The 26470-nt window shown below is 39.1% G+C and overlaps 1 protein-coding gene across 1 annotated transcript in view; it reads right to left on the bottom strand.

Moving 5' to 3' along the window:
* COA1 (cytochrome c oxidase assembly factor 1) overlaps positions 1-25571 on the bottom strand; it is a 99226-nt gene extending 73655 nt beyond the window's left edge. The window contains exon 1 of the mRNA XM_068973145.1: positions 25520-25571. The gene's annotated coding sequence lies outside the window, so the exon portion shown is untranslated. The remainder of the gene's footprint in view (positions 1-25519) is intronic.
* Between the last annotated feature and the right edge of the window lie 899 nt (positions 25572-26470).

The raw sequence follows: 26470 nt of genomic DNA, 5'->3' as shown, positions 1-26470 counted from the left end.
TATATCTTGACTGCCTTCATCAAATTACAGGAGTGGGAGGTAAAGACATTAATTGAGACACTCATAAAAGAACACACCCTTAAAGGTAAATCCTGCACTCTGACACACTAGGATCAAATGCAGAAGTCACACTCTATCACTTGGTGAATTTTCCAGGAAGCAAAACAACGGGAAATGGTAACCCACTCCAGTATTCTTGCCTGGAAAATCCCATGGACGGAGAAGCCATGGCGTCGCAAAGAGTCGGACACGACTGAGCAACTTCACTTTCACTTTTCAAAACAACGGGAAGTGCATATATGAGAGGAGACATTCAATGCACCTTTCTGCATACAACCAAGGTACTTATTACAATTTAATTAAAAGTTTTTACATCATGCAAAATGCCAGGCTGCATGAAGCACAAGCTGGAATCAAGATTTCCGGAAGAAATATCAATAAACCTCAGATATGCAGATGATCCCCGTATGGCAGAAAGAGAAGAACTAAAGACCCTCTTGATGAAAGTGAAAGAAGAGAGTGTAAAGCTAGCTTAAAACTCAACAGTCAGAAAACTAAGATCATGGCATCCAGTCCCATCACTTCATGGCAAATAGATGGGGAAATGATGGAAACAATGACAGACTATTTTGGGGGGGCTCCAAAATCACTGCAGATGGTGACTGCAGCCAGGAAATTAAAAGATGCTTGCTCCTCAGAAGAAAAGTTGTGACCAACCTAGACAGCATATTAAAAAGCAGAGACATTATTTTGCCAACAAAGGTCCATATAGTCAAAGGTATGGTTTTTCCAGTAGTCATGTATGGATGTGAGATTACAAAGAAAACTGAGCGCTGAAGAATTGATGCTTTTGATCTGTGGTGCTGGAGAAGACTCTTGAGAGTCCCTTGGACTGCAAGGAGATCCAACCAGTCCATCCTAAAGGAAATCAGTCCTGAATATTCACTGGAAGGACTGATGCTGAAGCTGAAACTCCAATACTTTGGCTGCCTGATGAAAAGAACTGACTCATGTGAAAAGACCCTGATGCTGGGAAAGATTGAAGGCGGGAGGAATAAGGGATGACAGAGGATGAGATGGTTGAATGGCATCACTGACTGGATGGACATGAGTTTGAGTAAGCTCTGAGAGTTGGTGATGGACAGAGAAGCCTCACGTGCTACAGTCCATGGGGTCACAAAGAGTCGGACACGACTGAGCGACTGAACTGAACTGAACAAGTAATACCACAGCTATGTAGAATGCTGTTAACATCCCAACACCTAATTAGCATATCATAGACACTATCACTTCAGAATGAGAGCTGTCTTAGAAGTCATGGCCAAAGGCGTTTGAGAAATAAGTTGAAAGAGAAATTAGGCAGCAGACGGGATCTTCCTAGGGCATGATTAGAGTCAGCCTACCGTTTCAAATATACAAATACCAGGGCATGGGACTATTTTAAGTACATTTTTGGTCTGCCCTTTTGATTCGTCATCTCGAAGATCTATATTAAGTATATAAATATATTTATATATTCAACATAACTTTTTATTTAAAAAAAATTTGTCCATTTATTTTACTAATGCTCCTTGGTGTAAGAGGTGCTCTGAAATATGTAGCTTTTTTTACATTTCTCCTTCATTTTTAAAAATTTATTTTTAATTGAAGGATAATTGCTTTACAATATTGACTTTATTTCTGCCCTACATCAACATGAATTAGCCATAGGTGTACACATACATGTCCCTTCCCTCTTGAAACCTCCCTCCCACCTCCACTCTTTCCCACCTCCCTAGGCTGTTACAGAGCCCTGGTTTGAAGCACCTGAAGGGCAAGGGAAACTTAACTTCTACCTCTTTAGTGTACCCCACTAAACAAAAATCAAGACTATGCCAGCAAATCCAGGATGCTCTATGATTTTGATGGATCTTATCCAAATTAGACTTTAAATATTTAGCATCACCTGGTGTTAAATTTATTCTTTAAACTGAAGAAAGTATGGATCATAACAAGTAATATAAAACCTCAAATCAGTAATAATATTCCAACAGTAGTGAGAATTAAAGCTTTTGGAATTGTCTGAAAATGCTAATTTTGTGTATATATGAAATTTTCCATTTAAAAAAAAAGCCTCTGCTGCTGCTGCTAGCCTTATCTGTCTCATGGAAAAATTCTTTAGACTCACAGTCTAACTAATTCTGGCCTCAGATTGCAAATATAATTTCTAGTAACAGAGAAAAATACTAGCAGAGAAACCCTGATAAACTTTCCAAAAATGTAGGATGATCCCTGTACATAAATGGGGAGAGGGGGAGGGGGGGACTTAAATTTATAGTTTAATACTCAAGCTTGTAGTGATCTTTTATTACAAAAGTTTCATTTTTTACAATGGGATGGCAATGTTCTTTACAGTTTGCAAATGTACCAAGTTAAGAAAATGAAGCTATAGCAACACTAGCCTCTGCACTCAGAACACATACTTCTCCACTGGGTGCTCTGTAAAGAAGTATTAATTCTTCTCAGGTTATCAGAGACTCAGCGGTCTCTTGCCTCAAAGAAATTATAATATTGACTAACATATCATTTTGTCAACAGCAGTAATGAGATTATGCCAATATAACCTGCCTACCTTACGAGTTTCCATTTCTAAAAGAGAAAGCTACAAACAAAATCAAAAACTTATGTAGACTTAGAGCAATATATGATGTTGAAGAATCCTTTTCAGAGAGCATTAAAATATGTCTTTACCACTAAATTATTTTTAAATAATAAACTGTGAAAATTCTTTTAGTAACTAACAAAAGTACTAAAGACAAAATTTCATTTTTTATATTACTGAAAAGAAAACTTCTTTTACACAAATGTTTAGCATATTTTGATTCAGAAGCTAAAAAGTTATCACCATTATTAATACCAGTTGATATAACTGATATGACTATATGGAAAGATAATACAAAGAATTACTTAAAACCATTACCAGAAAATCAATGAGTTTAATCAAGTGTGATGTAAATGATAATCATAAAAATCAATGCTTCTTATAAATAATTACAAAAAATATTCAAAACAATATTCCATTTGCAATTAGAAAAATAAATATATTGAAACTTTCAAAATTTAACCAGGAATGTACATAACTTTTACAAAACCACAAACCCCTTGGGTTAAAAACAAGGTTTGAAACAATAGAAAAAGTACCCCAAAAAAGTGATAGCTTCAACTATTTACAATTAAGACTTTCTACAATGAAAATTAAAACATTATACTTTTGTCATCTTTAAAAAAATATTATACTGCTACTGGGTCACACAAAAACTTGGAGTATCTGAATTTTCAAAGCCAAAGTCACTTTCTATATTGTGTGCTGGCTAAAACAGCCCCTAAAGATTAAACTCTAATCTTTAAAGAGTTCACAAATTTATAAGTATATCCTCAAGCCCAAAATTAATCAATAATCAAAGGACATTTGCAAATACAAATGAAATGCAAAAGTAAGAAGGACAATCTCATATTGAATATTTACTGGGCATTATAAAGCTGGGTGGTTCTTTTCTTACTGAAGTTGAACACAAGCAAAGCACACAAAACATAAGTGTTCAGCTCAGTAAATTAGAACAAAACAAACACCCATGCAATCACCATGCAGGTCTAGAAACAGCACTGCTAGTATGTGGGCAGTGAGGAAGAGACTGCCTCCCGATCGTCACCCCCTTCTTCCTCTCCAAGCGAAACAATCGTGGCTTCGAAACCCTGGTATCATATAGCGTGTACTCTTTAGCATGTGGGTTCTTTGGGTTAACATTTTGTTTTTCAGATACATCCATTTTGTTGCGTGAGCTGAGTTTGTTCATTTTCATTTACAGTATTACATTCCTAGGCAGGAACATACAATAATGTACTTAACTGCTATATTACGATGTACATTTTTCACACGTCCCCAGTATGAAGCTAGACCAAACAGGGCTGCCATAAACATTCGTGTACACACAACTTGGTTGCACACATGAAACCATTTCTGTGGCGAGTGGAACAGCGGGGTCACAAAGGATGCACACATTCAGCTCCAACACTGCCAACCAGTTTACCAAAGTGGTGGAACCAATTTATGTACACCGGGAGTGTATGAGAATTTCCCTGCCCATATTCCTACAAACTCTATTGTTAGTCTTTTTAATTAAGTGTTCTGGCAGGTGGATAGTACATATATGCCATTATGGTTTTAATTTGCATTTCTCTATTGACTTTGTGGTCTTGAGCACCTTTCTTATTTTTACTGGACATTTTGGACATCTTCGTGGTGAAGTGCCTGCTCAAGTCTCTCGTTCTTCTGGTGGGTTGTCTTTTTCTCACGGATCTGCAGCAACCCCACTGCCACTCTGCTGGCGCAGCCACCCCTCACCTCCAAGGAATAATAACTCCAAAAGTGACGACACTACCAGACTTAAGCGCTCCTGCATGCAAACACTAGTCTGTGTCACCTCACTAACCCTAACCGTGTATGGCGGGTTCTGTAACTACCCCTATTTTAGAGAGGAGGCAAACACACACAACCAAGAAATGAGAGAGAGAAAGCATGCGTGTGCGCGCATGCGAGCCAGGGTTCAAGCCCAAGTCTGCTCTCCCAAACCAGGTGTCCCTCACTGCTCTCCGGCTGCCCCTGCCATCTGCTCACATGGCCTCACTGCTCACCCAGGAAGCCTCCTAGCTGCTGAGCACATTTCCAGGTCTATTCCCTCAGGATTAAAAATCCGACTATGCCTTTATTCATTCCACAAACTCTGTGAAAGGAAAATCAAAATGAAGTTAATACTGATAAGAGAGCTCTCTAAACTGGATCCAAGAGGCCACTGAGGAAGTGAAACTCCACATGTCAACACAGATGGGAGAACCCTTTGTCAGAGTGCTGCCAGTAACTTCTCCCACTCTGTGGCTTGCCTTCTTTCTCTGTTAAAGGTGATTTTTGATTAACAGAAATTCTTGATTTTAGTAAAATCCAATTTATAATTTTCTTTTTGTACTTAATCATTTTTGTGTCCTATTTAAGAAGGCCACATATTTTCCTATACTGTCTCCTAACAGATTTACTGTTTTGCCTTTCACAAATAGATCTATGATCCACTGGGAATTTGAGTGTAGTCTGAGATAGGGGTCTCGGTTTACTTTGTTCCATGTGAATGTGTATGATGCTCGAGCACCATTTACCAAAATACCACATTTACACTGTTCTGCATGCCACCTTTCCCACAAATCAAGTGTCTATATATGTGTATGCTTGTTTCCAGATTCCTTATTCTATTCCACTGATCTACTGAAACAAGAGTATTGTATATCCTTGCACCAACAAAAGTCTTTATTAATCTAGCTTAATTTTAATTAAAAATCTTGAGATCTATCAAATTGTTCCACTTTTGTTCCTGAAGAATGTCTTGGCTTTTCTCAGCTTTTTGCATTTTCGTATAAATGTATCTCTTTTAATGACTGTCACAACCCTTTACGTAACTAAAGCTTATCAACCCACTTTAAAAACATGGCAAAGCAAACCTGGAAAACTGATTTAACTTGACTGAGGCCGTAAAACATTCCTAGGTCTGAACCCAGGAATGTGCTTGTGCTAAGTCCACACCTACAATATCCTGCATGCCTATAAACTTACACATGTGAAAATGTTAAGCCTAAAAACAGACACAAGTAAAAATAACAATGAATTATTATTTTACTACCTACTGGATTTCCCATAAGTAACGTTAAGATAACTAATTCTAACAATGCTGGCAAATAATTTATTATGAAATTGGTACCAATTTCGCCCCCAGAAGTAAAAACTATTAATACAATCCTTTTAGAGTTCTAAGAAACTAAATGTGGTTACTGCTAATAAAGGTACAAGAGAAGTTGATCTCCTGAAGCATTGATTTAGTTACTTCCTGCTTAAAGCCCAACTGTTTTAAAAATGTGGGTCATGCCTTTCTCCCATTCTAGTGCATTAAGAAAATGAAATGAGTAGATCTTTGGTAGGTAAAGGAGAGAACAGATTCATGGACAATTCCCAAATACCGGCTTGAGCAAAGGGTACTCAAAGAATTAATAGTCTATGAACTAATACCTCTTTAGCAACTACACACTGGGGTAAGTGCTTGACATAAATTATCTCATCTCGTCCTACCAACTCTAGCAGGCCCCAAACTACAAATGAAAAAAATAGGAATGGGAAAGAAAGTACTGAGTATCAGATCGTAACTGAACATTTCAGTTGCTAAGCTCTTTCCACCATAACAAACTGCTAATATCTACGTGATATTTATTTCACAACTGAGCTGAAAAACTAGATTTTCCACTGGGGAATATACAAGTGACCCTAAAACAACAGCCAGGCAGCTGTCAGGATTTCACTGTAATTCAATGTAGCAAGTCACATGGGAGCCTTTTGACATTATTGCCCCTAGCAAAGTCACCTTTGAAAACAATACTCCATTTGTTTGCCTGGGTTTTTCCACCTCTTTTTCCCCTTAAAGTTTGGCACTGTAAACTTAAAAAAAAAAAAAAGTTTAGATCTTTAATATATGTTAGAAGTGATACAATAGCTCACCCTACACTTTTTACAATCCCAACACAGTGACTAGTAAATTAAAACTAGTATGACATGATAAACAACAAGTTCCAACTGTTTAGCATAGGGAATTATATTCAATATCCTGTGATAAACCATTACGGAAAAGAATATGAAAATATATATATATGTCTATATATATACCCACACGTATAACTGAGTTACTTTCCTGTACAGCAGAAATTAAACATAGCACTGTAAATCAACTATATTTGAATAAAATTAAAAAAAAAACTAGGCGCACAGGGTAAGATGGTTAGGTAGCATTGCCAAGTCCATGAGCATGAATCTGAGCAAACTCCAGGAGATAATAGAGGACAAAGGAACCTGGTGGGCTGCAGTCCAGAGAGTCACAGAGAGTCAGACACAACTTAGCGACTGAATAACAACAAAATGTGTGTGTGTGTGTACAACAGAATAATACATAGCCATAAAAAATGAAATTTTGCCATTTGCAGCAATATGGATGGACCCAGAGGGTATTATGCTTAGTGAATAAGTCAGACAGAGAAAGACTAATACTGTATGATATCACTTTATGTGGAATCTAAAAAACACAGCAGACATGAATATAGCTAAAGAAGAAACAGACTCACAGAAGTAGAGAAAAGACTAGCGGTTACCAGTGGGGAGAGGAAGGGTGGAAGGGGCAAGATAGAAGCAGAGGATTAAGAGGTACAGACTGGGACTTTTCTGGTGTTCTAACGGCTATGGCTCCATGCTCCCGGCGCAGGGTGTGCGGGTTCAATCCCTGGTCAGGGACCTATATCCCACACGCCGCAACTAAGAGTTTGCATTCTGCAAGGACAAAGATCCCACATGCTGCAATGCAGATCAGAGATCCTGTGTGCTGCAACTAAGAGCTGGCACAGCCAAATAAATGTTTTTTAAAAAGAGGTACAAACTACCAAGTATAAAATAAGCTACAACGATACACTGCACAACACAAGGAATATAGCTAATGCATTATGATAACTACAAATGAAATATAATCTTTAAAAATTTTGAATCACCATCTTGTACATCTGAAACTGATATATCATAAATAAACTATGGAGAAGGCAATGGCACCCCACTCCAATACTCTTGCCTGGAAAATCCCATGGACGGAGGAGCCTGGAAGGCTGCTGTCCATGGGGTCACTGGGGGTAGGACACGACTGAGCGACTTCACTTTCACTTTTCACTTTCATGCACTGGAGAAGGAAATGGCAACCCACTCCAGTGTTCTTGCCTGGAGAATCCCAGGGACGGGGGAGCCTGGTGGGCTGCCGTCTATGGGGTCGCACAGAGTCGGACACAACTAAAGTGACTTAGCAGCATGATACATCTCAATAAACTGGGAGGAAGAGAATAATTTCCTTATATACACAAGCATGGGAAATACAAGTAGGAAAGACATGAACCTGCTTTACTCTGTACTCTTCAGACCACATCAATAATACTGGGCAATGCACTTAAGAGGACAACATATCAAATAGAGTAACAATTTCTACCGAACAGTAAGATTTATAATGTAGAGTCCTGGAAATTACTTATAAAAATAGTCTCTATTTCACTGAGTCTGAAGATGGGGCCTACAAATATGACTTTTTTTTTTAAGTTTCTATAAAACAGGCAGAAAACAACAAAATGGCAATAAGCACATACCTATCAACATTACTTTAAAAGAAATGGACTAAATTCTCCAATCGAAAGGGATAAAGTGGCTATACAAGAAAAAAAAAAAGCCCCAACTATGTGATGCGTGTAAGAGACAAACTTCAGCTTTAGTTATACATATAGGCTCAAAATGAAGGGATATTCCATGCAAATGGAAACCAAAAGAGAGCCTAGGAAGCTGTATTTATTTCAGAGGAGATAGCCTTTAACTCAAAAGTTGAAAAAAGAAACAAAGAAGGTTATCATATAATGATAAATGGGTCAAATTCATCAAGAGGATATATTGATCACACATAAACATACATACACACACACCTAACAATGTACCACATACGTATCTTAAGCAGATACAAAGGAAGAAACAGACAACAATGCAATAATAGTAGGGGACTCCCAATGCCCCACTTTCAACAAAGGATAAACTCAGAAACCACTAAGGGAACCTTGTTCCTGAACTATATGTTAAACCAAATGGGTCTAACAGACAAACATAGAACATCCCACCCTAAAGCAGAAGCATACACAAAACATGACTTCCCTGGTGGCTCAGACGGTAAAGCGTCTGTCTACAATGCAGGAGACCTGGGTTCGAGCCCTGGGTTGGGAAGATCCCCTGGAAAAGGAAATGGCAACCCACTCCAGTACTATTGCCTGGAAAATCCCATGGAGAGAGGAGCCTGGTAGGCTACAGTCTATGGGGTCGCAAAGAGTCAGACACGATTGAGCGACTTCGCTTTCCTTTACCCTAAAGCAGAAGCGTACACAAAACATACTCCAATACAGATCATATGTGCAGTCACAAAACAAGTCTTAGCAAGCGTAAGAAACTGAAATCATACCAAGTATCATTTCTGACCTAGATGATACCACTGACAGAAGGAAAACTGGAAAATCCAAAAACGTGAAAATCAAACAACATATCCCTGAACAACCAATAGGTAAATGGAGGAGTCAAAAAGGTAATTTTAAAAATCTTGAGGCAAATGAAAAAGAAAACAGAACATTCCAAAATTCGTGGGATGCAACAAATGCAGTCTTAAGAGGGAAGTTGATAGCTCTAAATGCCTACATTAAGAAAAAGAAAAATATCAAATAAACAACCTAAACTTAAACTTCAGCAAACTAGAAAGAGAAGATTAACTAAGTCCAAAGTTAGCTGAAAGAAATAACAATGATGACAGCAGAAATAAATAAAATTGACCAGAAAAGCAACAGAAAAATCAACAAAATAAGAGCTGGTTTTGATAAAATAAACAAAACTCAAAATCCTTTAGCCAGATAAACTAAAACAGAGAAGACTCAAATAAACAAAATGAGAAGTGAAAGAAAAGACATCACATCTGATACCACATAAATACAAAGAATCAAAAGAGATTACTATAAACAATTGGTGCCAACAAACTGGGATAACCTAGATGAAATGGATGAATTCCTAGAAGCATAAACCCTGTCAAGAAGGAAACATGAAGAAACAGAACATCTGAACAGACCTATCACAGAGTAAGGAGACTGATTCAGTGATGAAAGAACTCCTAACAACAACAACAACAACAAAACAGAAACAGTGGTTTCACTAGTATGTGTTTAGTCGCTCACTAGTGTCTGACTCCTTGTGACCCCATGGACTGGCAGGTCCATGTGGAGCCTGGCAGGCTCCTCTGTCCCTGGAATTTTCCAGGCAAGAATACTGGAGTGGGTAGCCATTTCCTTTTCCAGGGGATCTTCTCAACTTAGGGATTCTCTAGTAAATTCTACAAACATCTGAAAATGAGTTAACAACAATCCTTCTCAAACTCTTGCAAACAACCAAAGAGGAGAAACCCATTTTACTGGACTAGCATTACCCTGATACCAAAGCCACATACAGACAAAGACAATACAACAAAAGAAAACTACAGGCCAACATATCTGATGAATACAGATATAAAAATACTCAGCAAAGTACAAGCAAATCCAACAGCACATTAAAAAGTCACCATGACCAACTGAAATTTATCCCCAGGGTGCAAGAATGGTTCAACATCTGCAAATCAACAAATGTGATTTAATACAATGAAAGTTTAAAATCATATTATTTTGACAGATGCAGAAAAAATGATTTAACAAAAATTCCACATGCTTTCATGATAAAAACTTTCAACAAAGAGAGTAGAAAAGAAATGTACATTAACATAATAAAAGCCAGACAACAGTTAATATCACACTCAATGGTGAAATGTTTGAAGGCTTTCCTCTAAGATCAGGAATAAGTCAAGAATGCCCATTCTTACCATTCCTATTCAAAATAATATTGGAAGTGTTAACCAAAGCAATTAGGCAAGAAAAGAAAATAAAAGGCATTCAAATCAGAAAGAAAGGTGTGTCTGTCTGCAGATGACATGATCTGCTATGTAAAACATCCTAATGACTATACCAAAAAACTAATCAATAAATTCAGTAAAATTATAGGATACAAAACCAACATACAGAAACCAAAGCATTTCTATTCATTCCCTATGAAATATCTGAGAAAGAAATAATGAAAACAAACCCTTTTATAATAACACTGAAAACAATAAAATACTTACAAATATATTAACCAAGCAGGTGAAAAATCTGTATTCTAAAAACCGTAAGACACTTAGAAGTTGAAGACACAAATAAATGGGATTATAGCTCCTTTCGTAAACTGGAAGACAATATTATTTTAAAAAAATAGCCATAATACCCAAAGCCATCTATAGATTTAATGCAATCCCTACAAAAAGCCCAACTGCATTTTTCTACAGAAATAGAAAATAATCATAAAATTAGTATGGAACCATGAAAGACTCAAATAGCCAAAAAAATCCTGAGAAGGAAAAAAAAAATCACACTTCCTGATTTTTACCTATATTACAAAGCTATAACAATCAAAACAGTATGATACTGGCATTAAAAACAGACATATAGATCAATGAAACAGAATTGACAGCCCAGAAATAAACCCATGTATATGTGGTCAACCAATATTTGACAAAGTAGTCAAAAATACTCAATTGAGAAAAGCCAATCTCTACAATAAATATTGCTGGGGAAATTAGATATTTACATGCAAAAGAATGAACTGAAATCCTCTCTTACACCACTCACAAAATGAACTCAGAAGTGGATTATTAAAGATGTAAATGTAAGACCTTAAACATAAAACTCTTAGAAGAAAATAAGATTAAAAGATCCTTGACATTTTCTTGGCAATGACTTTTTCAGATATGGCACCCAAAGAAAGAATCAACAAATGAGACTACATCAAACTAAAAAGCTTTTGCATAGCAAAAGAATCAACAAAATGAAAAGGCAATCTACAGAGTAGGAGAAAATATTTGCAAATCATGTATTTCATAAGGGCTAATATCCAAAATATATAACTCATAAAATTCAGTAACAAAAAGCAAATAATCTGATTAAAAATGAACAAAGGACCTGAACAGACATTTTTCCAGAGAAGACATACAAATGGCCAATAAGCACATAAAAAGATACTCAACATCACTAATTATCAGAAAAACACAAATCAAAACCTCAATGAGATACCACCTGACACCTCAAAAAAACAAGAGATAAGTGTTGAGAATGTGAGAAAAGGAAACCCCTCTGTATTTTTGACAGGAATATAAATCAGTATAGCACTATGGAAAACAGTACTGATATTCCTCAAAAAATTAAAAATAAAACTGCCATATTATCCAGCAATCCCACTTCTGGTTTTACGTCCAAAAGAAATGAAATCACTATGTCAAAGAGACTTCCATACTCCCTGTGTTCATTACAGCATTATTCACAGTAATGAAGACACAGAAATAACCAAAGTGTCCGTTCATAGATAAATGGATAAAAATGGATATATATACATACACTAGAATATTATTCAGTCATTTTTAAAAAATGAAGGAAATTCTGCCATTTGGGACACATCAATGAAACTTGAGAGCTGAAATAAGTTAAAGAAAAACATGTACTCTATGATATCACTTATATATGGAATGTATAATGCAAACTCATTGAAACAGAGAATGGCGTTTGCCAGGGGCTTGGACTGAGAAAATGGGAAGAGGCTGGTCAGGAAATAAAAATCTCCAATTATGAGATGAATTAAATCTGGGGATCTAATGTACAGTGTGGTGACTACAGTTAATACTATTACATAGTTGAAAGTTGCCATGAGAGTAAATCTTAAATGTTCTCACCACATACGCACACACAAGTGGTAATCATGTGAGGGGACAGAGGTATTAACTAACCGTACTGTAGCAATCATTTCAAAATACATACATGTACCAAATAATCACTTTGCACATCTTCAACTTACATAATGTTATACATCATTATTCTCGAGAAATCTGAGAAAAGAGCAAGATCTTTAAAAAGAAACAGTAATATAAAATGACAAATTTACATCTTTGTAAAAGTTGAAATACAAATGAAATTTTAAAATACATCATGTATTATCTGTCCTGTTCAAAAGTCTTTCATAACAAATATTCCAGATGTAGAAAAATTCCATTCATTTTGCATTGACACTGGTCAAATATAAAGTGTATCAAAAAAGAATCCCTCAGGTGAAGTATTGGGGCACGTTACCTCTATAATCGCCTATAATTTAATAATAAACTATTTTGCTTACTCTGGTTTTGGTTTTGCTTTGAAGTACTGCTTTTAATATTCAGATTTCATATTACATTCTTATTTCATACTGAAGTATTCCATAAAAACATTACTGAAGTATTCCATAAAAACATTCATACTTTCAATTCCTTAGTATTCGGCGGGGTGGTGGGGGGTGGGGACCCTACAGTCTATCAGTGAATATTCTGAACTTGAAAACACCATCAAACATTATTGGGTAATATTTATATATACATCAAGCTCTCATAGCAAGGTTAACAGTACTACACAAAATACTAAATTGTAACTGCCAATTTACCAATTTATTTTGCTCCCAAACTTGTTATTTCTTGGAACACCACTCATAGGATTTATAATTAATATAAATTTATTTTACTCCTAAGAATACCTGTTAGCAGCAGACAGAGGATGAAAACATATTTATAAGATGGCAAAAACTATGAGTAAGACCAGCTTATTAATCATGAGTCAGCTTTTCTCCCAGATGCTTCTTTCTCAGTTTCCAGACCTTTACTTTCTACTCAGTATGTCAGCATGCCCCATTCTTGCTTTCCCCTTGATGCCAGTGGAACTCTTAAAACAAATGGTAACCAATAGTATTGATTGTTAAGCTTTAATTCTCAGGAAATTTTAAATTCCTTTTTCCTGTTTCCCTGACTATTTAAATAATTTTTCTCACCTTTTGGAATTCGAATAAACATAAAATTTCCTGAGAAGTGCTAGGAATGCCTTCCCACATGGAAATCCTATTTTATCCAGAGATCATTGCTGTGAGTCTCCAGAATCTGTCCTAAAGTGAACAGCATCCATTTAGTTCAGTCGCTCAGTCGTGTCCGACTCTTTGCAACCCCATGAATTGCAGCACGCCAGGCCTCCCTGTCCATCACCAACTCCTGGAGTTCACTCAGACTCACATCCATCAAGTTGGTGATGCCATCCAGCCATCTCATTCTCTGTCATCCCCTTTTCCTCCTGCCTCCAATCCCTCCCAGCATCAGAGTCTTTTCCAATGAGTCAACTCTTCGCATGAGGTGGCCAAAGTATTGGAGTTTCAGCTTCAGCATCATTCCTTCCAAAGACCACCCAGGACTGATCTCCTTTAGAATGGACTGGATTGGGAGCTACTAATCAGCAATATTCACCCAATCTTCCTATTTCATCTCCCTTGTATCCCAATTTCCAGAGATATCTGGTATTGCCTAGTTTTTGAGCTTTTTGAGGATTTACAAGGTAAATCTGATCTTCTGCCAATTTAGGGTTCATGAGTCTTGCGTGTCTAGATAAACTGACATTCTTGTTTAAGCTTTTCAGTTTCGGGTGTCTAGATAAATTGCCACTCATTCTTGTTTAAGCTTTTCAGTTTTTCAAACTGTACTGCTCATCTCCTTGCCTGATGTTCTGTCCTTTGGATCCTTACTATAGTTTCAGTAGGGTTTCAATAGGCAGCTAGATCAGAAGTTAACTTGCCATCTTAATCCAGTAAGAATCTCCACTTTTAACTAGTGTTTTAAGTGACTGTGTTGCATGCAGTCTCAAAACACACTTTCAAACACTAAACTGGAGGACAGTCAGTAGAAAGTACCCAGAATAGTGAACACAATGAGAAGTACTTGGAGCTAAGATTTACAAAGGAGAATATGCTGAGAGCCACAACAGCAACTTCAGTAGCTAAAGAGCTAATGGGGGAAGAGAAGTTGGGCTTGTTCTCTATGCCTCCAAGGAAAGCTAGAACCAGTGTGGGAAAACTGCAGGCCAGGGATCTCGTACAAGACAGAGAACTTAAACTCTCCCAAAAAGGAGTGAACTGCCCCGGGAAGCCAGAAATGCAAGAACAGGCTGCACTACTACCACTTATTCGGGGTGCCACCAACAGCATCTAAGCCCCAGAGGGTTGTGTGGTCCAACCGGTGGCTGTGGCAAGACTCATACACACGCAGAACAAAGTTAATGGATAATTAAAAGCGAGAAGAATGATTTTACAAAGAGAGTCATTTTAGGCACACTCAAAGTTCTCAAATACAAAGCATTGTCTACACTTCGAATATACCAGGGTAATGACTGCCTGGTCCTAAACTTCCTTTTCTCAATCAGAATATAATTTTTTTCTACACAGAATCTGAACTCAGATGTGCTTTTATCCTGAGATTTGAGTGGAAAAGTGACAAAGTGATTAAGTCCCCATGAGCCACAAACTTTAATATATTCCTAAGCCATCACTTCTTTGCCTAAAATGCATGTTGGCTTAAAAACAGGTCCCCCTGCTTCTATTCTGCTCCCCTAGTCCAAACAAGGAACAAAGAAGAAACCAGAGAAGATGGAGCATAGCAGGCAAGGGAAAAGTGGCATAATGTGAGGCTGTAGCAGTAAGCAGAGAAGCCAGATCACAGGGAGGGGCTGGAAGGGTAGACTATGGGTCAAACTAAATATTTCTGCTTTATCCTAAGCATAATGGTAAATAACAGAAAAGTTTCAAGTAGGAGTATGACATGATCACATTTTATATTTTTTAAAATAGTTTTTGTGTGAAGAATAAAGTTAGAAATATCACATTTTGTTGTTGTTTAGTTGCTAAGTCATGTCCGACTCTTTACAACTCCACGGACTGTAGCCCGCCAGGCTCCTCTGTCCATGGGATTTCCTAGGCAAAAACACTGGAGTGGACTGCCACTTCCTTTTCCAGAGAATCTTTCCAACCCAGGGATCAAACTTGAACCTCCTCCACTGGCTGCTGCTGCTGCTGCTAAGTCACTTCAGTTGTGTCCCCATAGACGGCAGCCCACCAGGCTCCTCCATCCCTGGGATTCTCCAGGCAAGAACACTGCAGTGGGTTGCCATTTCCTTCTCCAATGCATGAAAGAGAAAAGTGAAAGTGAAGTCGCTCAGTCGTTTCCGACTCTTAGCGATCCCCATGGACTGCAGCCTACCATGCTCCTCTGTCCATGGGATTTTCCAGGCAAGAATACTGGAGTGGGTTGCCATTGTCTTCTCCAATGCATGAAAGAGAAAAGTGAAAGTGAAGTCGCTCAGTCATGTCAACTCTTAGCGACTCCATGGACGGCAGCCTACCAGACTCCTCCATCCATGGGATTTTCCAGGCAAGAGTACCGGAGTGGGGTGCCATTGCCTTCTCTGAGATACAAGTTAGGAATTCCTTTTTGAGTGAGTTAGGTTTGAAAACCTGAATCACCTAACTGTGAATGTCTCACAGGCTCCACTTCATCATTTCTCACTAAAAACATCTCCATTAAAGCTTCAAACTCAAGATCCTGGCGATAGATGTTATAGATGGGGTTCCTGCCCGCAATAAAGAATACTGGAATATAAAACACCTGACATATGTCTCTGATAAAATTCTACCAGATCACAGGGAGGGGCTGGAAGGGAGGATTCACAGATTCACCCATAACACTGCAGGTATTCCTTCCACAAAGGTTAACCTTAAAGAGTTAACTCCTAATTCTACAAACATTTAAAACTATCTGAAAACAAACACAAAAGAATTAAAGGATGCTTTCATCCATCGACTGCTTTGCTAGGAGTAAGATAGCTTTTGGAATAGGTCCAAAGAAAGTAGATTCTAGAGTTAAATGTCAATTCTTAATTAACTCGCCTGTTTTCCTGAAGTAAAAACTTCAAGTTAGTTATTTTGCAGCAGACAATCTTTATGTCCTGTTATGACCCAACACTGCCCCCTGTTGGAAGGCATCACAGGCAAAATGATCTTATTCCTAAACAAGTTTGTGAAAAAGTTTTGAGTTTCTGAAAGAAAACGAAAAGGGATTATGTTTATTTTATCCTTTTTAGTCCATCGCATTTGAGTAAAAATCACTGGTAAAGAGAAAAGGAAGGAAAATCACCTTACTGCTTCCCACAGTAAAAAGCACAAAATGACATTTACTTTTTGGTTACCGGGGTAATGGAAAGGTGACCCTGAAGAGAGCAGAAGGGAGTTTTTGAGGTGAGATGTACCCTGACTACAGTAGCAGTTACACAAATCTATACGTGTATTACAATTTACAGAACTAAACCAAAAGGTAAAATAGTCAATTGTACTGCATGATAAAAGACAGATACAGAATAAGAGGATAAAAACACTCAGTGCCACGTGTTTATAGAAAGGAAGAAAAATCCTAAAGTTAGAATGCAAAAGCATTCACATAAAATTCAAGTTTTGCTGTTTATACCTCAGTCTGAGCTATAGAAAGGTTCTGACACAAGCCTGTTGAAATATTTAATACGGACTTGGAAGCATCTCTGAAGGTTAATGATGTACACCAGCAGTAAAATCACTTTATCCCTAGCACAGACAAGTCTGATGAAAGGTAACAATCTATTACCAAAAACTAGGAGTTAATAGTCACCTTTCTCTGGTAACCTCAAAAGAAGAATTATAAAGGCATTTTATGTGAGTGTGTTTAGTCTTACCCAAAAAGCTGGAGCATAAACAGTCCAAGCTGGATACTCAGCATCTATGTTACCTTGGTATTTTGGATGCCAGGGAAATCCCATACAAATCTAAGTTATATTCAAGTTCCAAGAGTATGGAGCATCCAAACCCATCTGGGGACCTTTCAAGTGCATCTGTAGTCACCAAATGAAATAAGGTACCAAGACCCATACAAATGGATGACCAGGTGAGAGAGCCCAGATGACCAACTGACCCAAATTGAGAGCAAGAGCCACATTAACACCTTTGTTCCTTCCATCTCTCCTGATAATACGCTTGCTGTTTACCATGGGGTATGGGCTGTAACAGTGATGAAATATGAAACAGGAAGTTTACAAAAGATGTTAGAATTGGAACAGAAGGGGAAGAGAGAGTCTGGCAAGCATGAGATCTTAGTTTTCTAAGATTTGGTTGAGTCATACTGCTGTTTACACTTCCCCACTGATCGCAGAGAGGCCAGTTATTGAACGGGATCACAGTACCCACAACAACATAACACTTCCAACTTCAGGGGAGTAGTTGAAAAAATAAGGGTACAGTAATAAGAGAACTGCCAGGAGAAATATCAATAACCTCAGCTTTGTAGATGACACCACACTTATGGCAAAAAGTGAAGAGGAACTAAAAAGCCTCTTGATGAAAGTGAAAGAGGAGAGCGAAAAAGTTGGCTTAAAGCTCAACATTCAGAAAACGAAGATCATGGCATCTGGTCCCATCACTTCATGGGAAATAGATGGGGAAACAATGGAAACAGTGTCAGACTTTATTTTTTCGGCTCCAAAATCACTGCAGATGGTGACTGCAGCCATGAAATTAAAAGACGCTTACTCCTTGGAAGAAAAGTTATGACCAACCTAGATAGCATATTGAAAAGCAGAGACATTACTTTGCCAACAAAGGTCTGTCTAGTTAAGACTATGGCTTTTCCAGTGGTCATGTATGGATGTGAGAGTTGGACTGTGAAGAAAGCTGAACACCGAAGAGTTGATGCTTTTGAACTGTGGTGTTGGAGAAGACTCTTGAGAGTCCCTTGGACTGCAAGGAGATCCAACCAGTCCATCCTGAAGGAGATCAGCCCTGGGTGTTCACTGGAAGGGCTGATGCTGAAGCTGAAACTCCAGTACTTTGGCCACCTCATGCGAAGAGTTGACTCATTGGAAAAGACCCTGATGCTGGGAGGGATTGGGGGCAGGAGGAGAAGGGGACGACAGAGGATGAGATGGCTGGATGGCATCACCAAGTCAATGCACATGAGTCTGAGTGAACTCCGGGAGTTGGTGATGGACAGGGAGGCCTGGCGTGCTTTAATTCATGGGGTTACAAAGAGTCGGACACGACTGAGCGACTGAACTGAACTGAGTAAGAGAATAATATTGGTCATTTCCCACTCTTCACTAATTAATGACATGGATATCTTTGCACTAAACTTGCTTGTCAGAAGCAGCAGTATTCACAGCATACCAGACTAATTGCCAAAGTATCCAACGAGATACTCAGCAGAATAACAGAACAATCCAGACCTCTGCAATGATGCAAGTCTGCAAAATCACCCCCATCTTACCATCTGTCATGAAAAGTAATTTCCCAAAAAGATTGAAAACACAGAAAACAAACACTGAAATCAAACAAGCAGCAAAAAAAAAAAGGCAGGAGATTAGATCACAAACAAGTTTGGGATCTGGGAACCTACCCAGGTAAACTTATTTAATCTGAATTCTAGCACATAATTTTAAAACTCCAAGATTTCCAAAACCTAAGACAAAAACTCCCACATACCTTCAACCAGGAAATGGTTCTTTGAATTCATATTTTTAGAAAGGTAAATGTGATCAATACATGCCTAAATTACACAACTCTTTTAAGCCTTATGTTTTATGTGAATGACAAAAAACACTGAAGCAAACTGATGGTTCCTCAAAAAAACAAACTGAGAGGTACCCTGTGCTGTGCTTAGTCATTCGGTCATGCCTGACTCTTTGCAACCCTATGGACTGTAGCCCACCAGGCTCCTCTGTCCAGAGGGACTCTCCAGGCAAGAATACTAGAGTGGGTTGCCATGCCCTCCTCCAGGGGGTCTTCCCAACCCAGGGATCGAACCTAGATCTTCTGCATTGCAGGTGGATTCTTTACCATCTGAGCCACCAGGAAAGCCCAAGAATACTGGAGTAGGTAGCCAATCCCTTCTCCAGGGGGTCTTCCTGACCCAAGAATCAAACTGGGGTCTCCTGCATTGCAGGCAGATTACTTACCAGCTGCGCTACTGGGGAAGCCCAAGAATTATTCTATGACCCAGCAATTCCACTTACGGTATACACTCAAGAGAACTCAAACAATAACTGTGTACCAATGTTTACAGAAGCACTATTCATAATAGCCAAAAGATGGAAACAACCCACATATCTATGAACTAATGAACAGATAAACAAAATGTGATATATGCCTACAATGGAATATCACTTAGCCTCAAAAAGGAAGAAAATCCTGCAATATGCCACAAGGATGAACCTGAAAGACATGATACAAAGCAAAATAAATCAGACACAAACAGAAATGCTATATTCCAGAGACAAAGTGGAAAGGTGGTTACCAGAGCTGGAGAGAGGGGGAACTGGGGCGTTATTATGTAACAGGTTATACAGAATTTCAGGTCAGGAACATAAAGGTTCTGGAGAGGATGGTGGTGACCGTGGCACAACAAAATGAATGCACTTAATGTTGCTGAATAGTGCACTCACACGGTCAGACGCTAAATGTTATGGACATTTTACCACAATTTTAAAAAAAGCAAATACTAGAGCAAGAAACACACAGTCCTCCCGACAAATCAGGCCATATGGAAATAATGAAGCCCCAGGTATTGCATGTAAATTAGAATTTTACATGGGAACTATTTTTCTAGGGAGCTATGATGTATCAGTTCAGTTCAGTCGCTCAGTCCTGTCCGGCTCTTCGCAACCCCATGAATCGCAGCACGCCAGGCCTCCCTGTCCATCACCAACTCCCAGAGTTCACTCAGACTCACGTCCATCGAGTCAGTGATGCCATCCAGCCATCTCATCCTCTGTCGTCCCCTTCTCCTCCTGCTCCCAATCCCTCCCCGAATCAGAGTCTTTTCCAATGAGTCAACTCTTCACATGAGGTGGCCAAAGGACTGGAGTTTCAGCTTTAGCATCAGTCCTTCCAAAGAAATCCCAGGGCTGATCTCCTTCAGGATGGACTGGTTGGATCTCCTTGCAGTCCAAGGGACTCTCAAGAGTCTTCTCCAACACCACAGTTCAAAAGCATCAATTCTTCGGCACTCAGCCTTCTTCACAGTCCAACTCTCACATCCATACATGACTACTGGAAAAACCATAGCCTTGACTAGACGGACCTTAGTCGGCAAAGTAATGTCTCTGCTTTTGAATATGCTATCTAGGTTGGTCATCTACTCAAAATGTTCAGAGACCCTAAAAATACATGAATTACCACTACCTTTAAATCAATGAAATGAGAAAAACAAACACCAAATAATGTTAATAGGATTTTATAAAACTACTATTCCCAGCATATCACAATCAATACACAACCAGCATAGTTACACTGAAGCTCTGCACACATAAAATCTTCAAATAAACTTCTGCATGTATTAAGTACCAACTATTTGATGACCAACTGTCCAGCACAGCTCTCAAAAATCTAATGCACTACACTAAACATGAAGATGAGAATAAGAAAATAACCAAGTGTTACAGAAAGCTTAAAGAACAAAGCTGAAGCAGATTTTAGCATGTTTTTCAAGGCAGAAAGACAGGGAGGCACAAGAGTCAGAAACAATGAACACTCTACAGGCACACTTTCGAGATAGTGTGTGTTCAGCTCCAGACTGTCACAATTAAGTGAATACTGCGATAAAGCGAGTTACATGAATGTTCTATTTTCCCAGGGCATGTGATAGTTATGTTCACACTATACCACAGTCTATTAAGTGTGCAACAGCATTATATCTAAAACCAATATATATAATTTAAAAACAGTTTACTGCTAAAATTCAAAAAAAAAAAGCTAACCATCATGTGGGCTTTCAGAGTCATATCTTTATGCTGGTGGAGGGTCTTTCTCTGATGTTGGAGGCTACTGACTGATCAGGTGGTGCTACTGGTAAAGAATCTGCCTGCCAATGCAGCAGACATGTAAGAGACATAGGTTCGATCCCTGGGTCGGGAAGATTACCTGGAGGAGGGCATGGCAACCCACTCCAGTATTTTGCCTGGAGAATCCCATGGACAGAGGAGCCCAGCGGGCTACACTCCATGGGGTCACGAGAGTTGGACTTGACTGAAGCGACACACACACACTCTGACTGATCAGGGTATGAATGCTGAAGGTTGAGGTGGATGCAGCAATTTCTTAAAGTAAGACAACAATGAAGTTTGCTGTATCGACTGACTTTTCCTTTCCCAAATGGTTTCTCTGTAGCAAGTAATGCTGTTACACAGCATTTTACCCACAGGAGAACTTCTTTCAAAATTGGAGTTAACCTCTCAAACACTGTCACCATTGTATCAAATAAGTTGATGTAATATTCTAAATACTTTGTTGTCATTTCAACAATCTTCACATAATCTTCACTGGGAGTAGGTACCATCTCAAGAAATCACTTTCTTTGCTCATCCATAAGAAGCAATTTCTCATCCATTAAAGTTATATCATGAGATCACAGCAATTCAGTCACATCTTTAGACTCCACTACTAATTCTAGCTCTCTTGCTGTTCCCACCACATCTGCAATTATGTCCTCCACCAAGTCTTGAACTCCTCAAAGTTATCCATGAGGGTTGGAATCAACTTCTTCCAAAGTGAAAGTGAAAGTCGCTCAGTCGTGTCCAACTCTTTGTGACCCCATGGACTGAGCCTGCCAGGCTCCTCTGTCCCCGGGGAGTCTCGAGGCAAGAATATTGTAGTGGGTTGCCATGCCCTCCTCCCGGGGGTCTTCTCAACCCAGGGATCAAACCCAGGTCTCCCACACTGCAGGCAGATTCTTTACCAGCTGAGCTACTCGGGAAGCCTGACAGTGTAATACCTGCTTTCACCTGAACACTTAGAGGCCGCTGCAGGGTTATCAATTAGCCTAATTTCAATATTACATTTCAGGGACTATGGAAGCCCAAGGAGAGAGGGAGAAACAGGGTAACAGTCAGTTGGTGGAGCAGTCAGAACACACACGTTTCTCAATTAATTTCACTGTCTTATATGGGCACAGTTCATGGCACCCCAAAACAATTACAATGGCAACATCGAGGATCACAGTTGACAGATCACCATAACAAATTAATAATAATGACAAAGTTTGAAATATTGTGAGAATTACTACAATGTAACATAGAGACACAAAGTGAGCAAATGTCGTGGGAAAATGGCACCAATAGAGTTGTTTGGTGCAGGTTTGCCTCAGAGACCTTCAATTTGTAAAAAAAAAAAAAACACACACACAATAATTAAAGCACAATAAAATAAGCCTTGCCAGTAAAGCTAAATGGCACCCCACTCCAATACTCTTGCCTGGAAAATCCCATGGATGGAGGAGCCTAGTAGGCTGCAGTCCATGGGGTCACTAAGAGTCAGACACGACTGAGTGACTTCACTTTCACTTTTCACTTTCATGCATTGGAGAAGGAAATGGGAACCCACTCCAGTGTTCTTGCCTGGAGAATCCCAGGGATGGGGGAGCCTGGTGGGCTGCCGTCCATGGGGTCGCACAGAGTCAGACACGACTGAAGTGACTTAGCAGTAAAGTTAAACATGGTACCAGCAACTCAGACAAACCAGGTAACTAACATGTTAGTTTCTGTAATTCCTATCATTTAAGAACAGTATCTCAAACAACCACCCAGAAGCCTTTTAAGGAAAACATTCACAGTACTGACCACATAAAAACATAAAGCATTAGAATAGTAAAATACAGAAAAAAGTTAACAAGTAGTCTGAAAATATCTGTCCCATATCTAACAGCTAAGGGGCTAATATCTTTACAGAAAAAACTCCTACAAATCAATAAGGAAAAGGCAAAACCAGCAGGGAACAGAAAAATTATATAAACTGTTTTCCACTGCTTCATCTTTCAAATCTTAAAATGCTGCTCACAGGTTCTTCACATCAATTTTCTTAAGCCTGGTCTTTCACACTTAGTAATTCACTCTGAATTACTCCCACAGATCTGTACAACATGGTCTCCAGGAAAAGTCAAAATTAAGCTCATGTGCTTCCCATTTAAAGGAACTATTGCATAATACCAAAGGCTGTCATACACCTGATGAAAGACTTGACCTAGAATACATAACGCACTCTTACAACTCAATGGTAAACAACAGCTTAGTTTTTAAATGCGCAAAGGAATGAATAGACATTCCTCCAAAGAAGATATACACGTGGCCAATAACACACAAAAATATGCTCAACATTAGCCATCAGGGAAATACAAATCAAAACCACAATGAGACAATGCTTCACACCCACTAGAACAGCTAGAATTTAAAAAAAAAAAATTAAAAAGATAATAAGTGTTGGCAAGGATGTGAAGAAATCAGAACCTTTATACTGCTTATAGGAATATAAAATGGTGCAGCTGCTTTAAAAAAAAAAAAGTCTGGTAGTTATTCAAAATGTTAAATGTAGTATGACCCAGGAATCCTACTCTTACGTACATAGCCAAGAGAAATGAAATCATTATGCTTCCACAAAAAAACGTGTACACCAATGTTCATAGCAGCATTATTCAGGATAACCAAAACAACTGAAATACCCATCAACAGGACCAATGGATAAATAACTGGTGGTATATCCACACAGTGAAACAATATTGAGCAATAAAAAGAAATGAAGTGCTGATACACTTCAGCATGTTAAGCGAAAGAAGACCACATGGTTTATAACTTTATTTATCAGCCTATTCTAGAATTGTCCAGAATTGACAAATATATTTATATATTCAGCAGATTAGTAGTTCCTTAGAGCTAAAAGTGGGGTAAGTTAAGGAGGAACTCAAGAGAGACTGCTAATGGGTACAAGGTGTCTTTCAGGGCCAATGAAAATGGTTTAAAACTGTGGTTGTCGGATGTACAACTTTGTGAACGCACTAAAAAGCAATGTGTGTTTTAAAATTCCATGGTGTGTGAACTATATCTCAATCAAGCTGTTATTTTTCAAAAGGACTGCAGGTTGGGCTTTTTCTCCCCAATTTTAACTCCATTTTCCCCCCAGTTCCTAAAACAGTGTCTGGCAATAACCACGAATTCACTAAATTCTGACTGAATGGAAAAGTAAATTTCCAAACGTGGGTAAACCATTATAAAACACTATCATCGCCAAAGAGATGAAATTACTGCAGGATGGCACGACAGGGGCATAGAGCATGTATGTGTAAGTGTGTTTCCCATGAACAGGAGATGAGACTGAAAAATTCAGCAGAAACAAGAGTTTGAAGTGTCTTCAATCCAGCCAAAGGAATTTGTACTATCCTGAATCAAATAGCAAGGCCAGTAAGGTTTTAAGTAGAGGATTAACAGTCAGATCTGTGTTTTAAATGTGTAAGTTCAAGTAGAGAGTTGCTTATATCCAAAGGTGAAGGTGAGCAATGCCCCTCAGGTAAGAATAAAGAGGAATAAGGGGAAGAGACCAGGAAAAGTAGCAAAACATAATACTTGTGGATTTTTTAAATTACAGCCCTTTCCACACACGCACAGACTGACAAACATGCATACGCACGCTTATACGAACACCCGAAAATCACTTAAACGCTGAAAATCACTTCTATGGTCAGCCCCCTTATGGAGCTCAGCTGTGATGGAGACGAATGATCAGGACCACCGAGCCACAGTAATCTTTTATACAATCATCTAGGCAGGGTCCCTCTCAAACCACTGTAACCTGGGACCACCGACAAAGTGCAGTTCCACCTCTTCACAAATGTGCTCCTGGAAACGCTCACCAAGGACCACGGGGCAAGGTCACGATTAGCCCACCAGGGGTCACCCAATCAGGCAGCTCCAGGAGCTGGCGACCCAGCAACAAGGAGGTGGCCCCTGACGTGCTGCCCTAGCAACAGTCCGCCCCTCGCGCAAAAGCGGTCTCCAGAACGACGGGAACAAATGCTTCTGGAGTAGGACTGACCCGACTCTTTTCTCCCGCGTGGACGCTAACCTGTTAGGCGTAGAAACACCTAGCCACAGAGAGCATGACGGCCCCTTCCGGAAGTGGAGCGTGTGGGAGTGGGTGGGGCAAACGCCGGCGGGTGGACACGCCCCGCGGGGAGCAGTCGAGACTTCCGACGTCATCTCCTCTCGGGGCTAGAGCAGTCAGGTTTGAATGAATGATTTCATATCAGGGCGCCAAAGCGACGGTATCTCAGGCTGAAATTGGTTCCGCTCCCCGGCTTCTCAGAAGCTTGTCGAGCGCGAGTAGAGCATTTGTCTTCTCAAAGCTCAGCTTTCTGTTTTGTGCACCCCATTAGCCCCCAACATACTGTCAGTCCATCAGCGGTTGCCTAGAAAATGTAAAACCACTGGTTCCTATTGCTCCTCGCAGGGATCTGGCGCTTCGATTCACCTCCAAGGATGCGAAACCACGGGCCATCTGAGCATCGCTCTGGCATTGAAGTCCATCTTGCCGATTCGACTGAGGAACTTAACGCTAATTTTATTCATTAAATATTTATTAAATTCTTACTGTGCTCCAGGGAATGGATTGTTAAGAAAAAATGTAATGCATTAGTACTAGTAATTACTTAATAAAGCGGTCAGACTCGTCTGGCAGTATGTAAGTGTTCAATAAATGCTAGTTATTATTATTTTCATCTTGATTGTTCCACTGTCATCATCGCTACTATTAACGTCACCCTTTACTTTAATGACAAGCTTGAAGTTCAAGTGTTACCTACCACCCAGGCCCTTGGATTCTTTAATCAAAAGAAACTGATAGAAGCCAGAGAGAAACAGAGCAAACCATACGGAAAAGAGAATTAGTAAGCTCGAAGACAGAAACCTAGAAATGATACAAATAGAAGAGAAAATTAATATTAAAAAGAGAGAAGAAAAAAAGAAAATGGGGACATTTTGACACAGCTACTTTGAGAAAACAATTGAGCAGGCCATT

The sequence above is a fragment of the Capricornis sumatraensis genome, chromosome 5 (assembly GCF_032405125.1).
Source record: "Capricornis sumatraensis isolate serow.1 chromosome 5, serow.2, whole genome shotgun sequence".
Classification (NCBI taxonomy): Eukaryota; Metazoa; Chordata; class Mammalia; order Artiodactyla; family Bovidae; genus Capricornis; species Capricornis sumatraensis.
The sequence above is the reverse complement of the archived record's forward strand: the minus strand, read 5'-3'. Positions and strand labels throughout refer to the sequence as shown.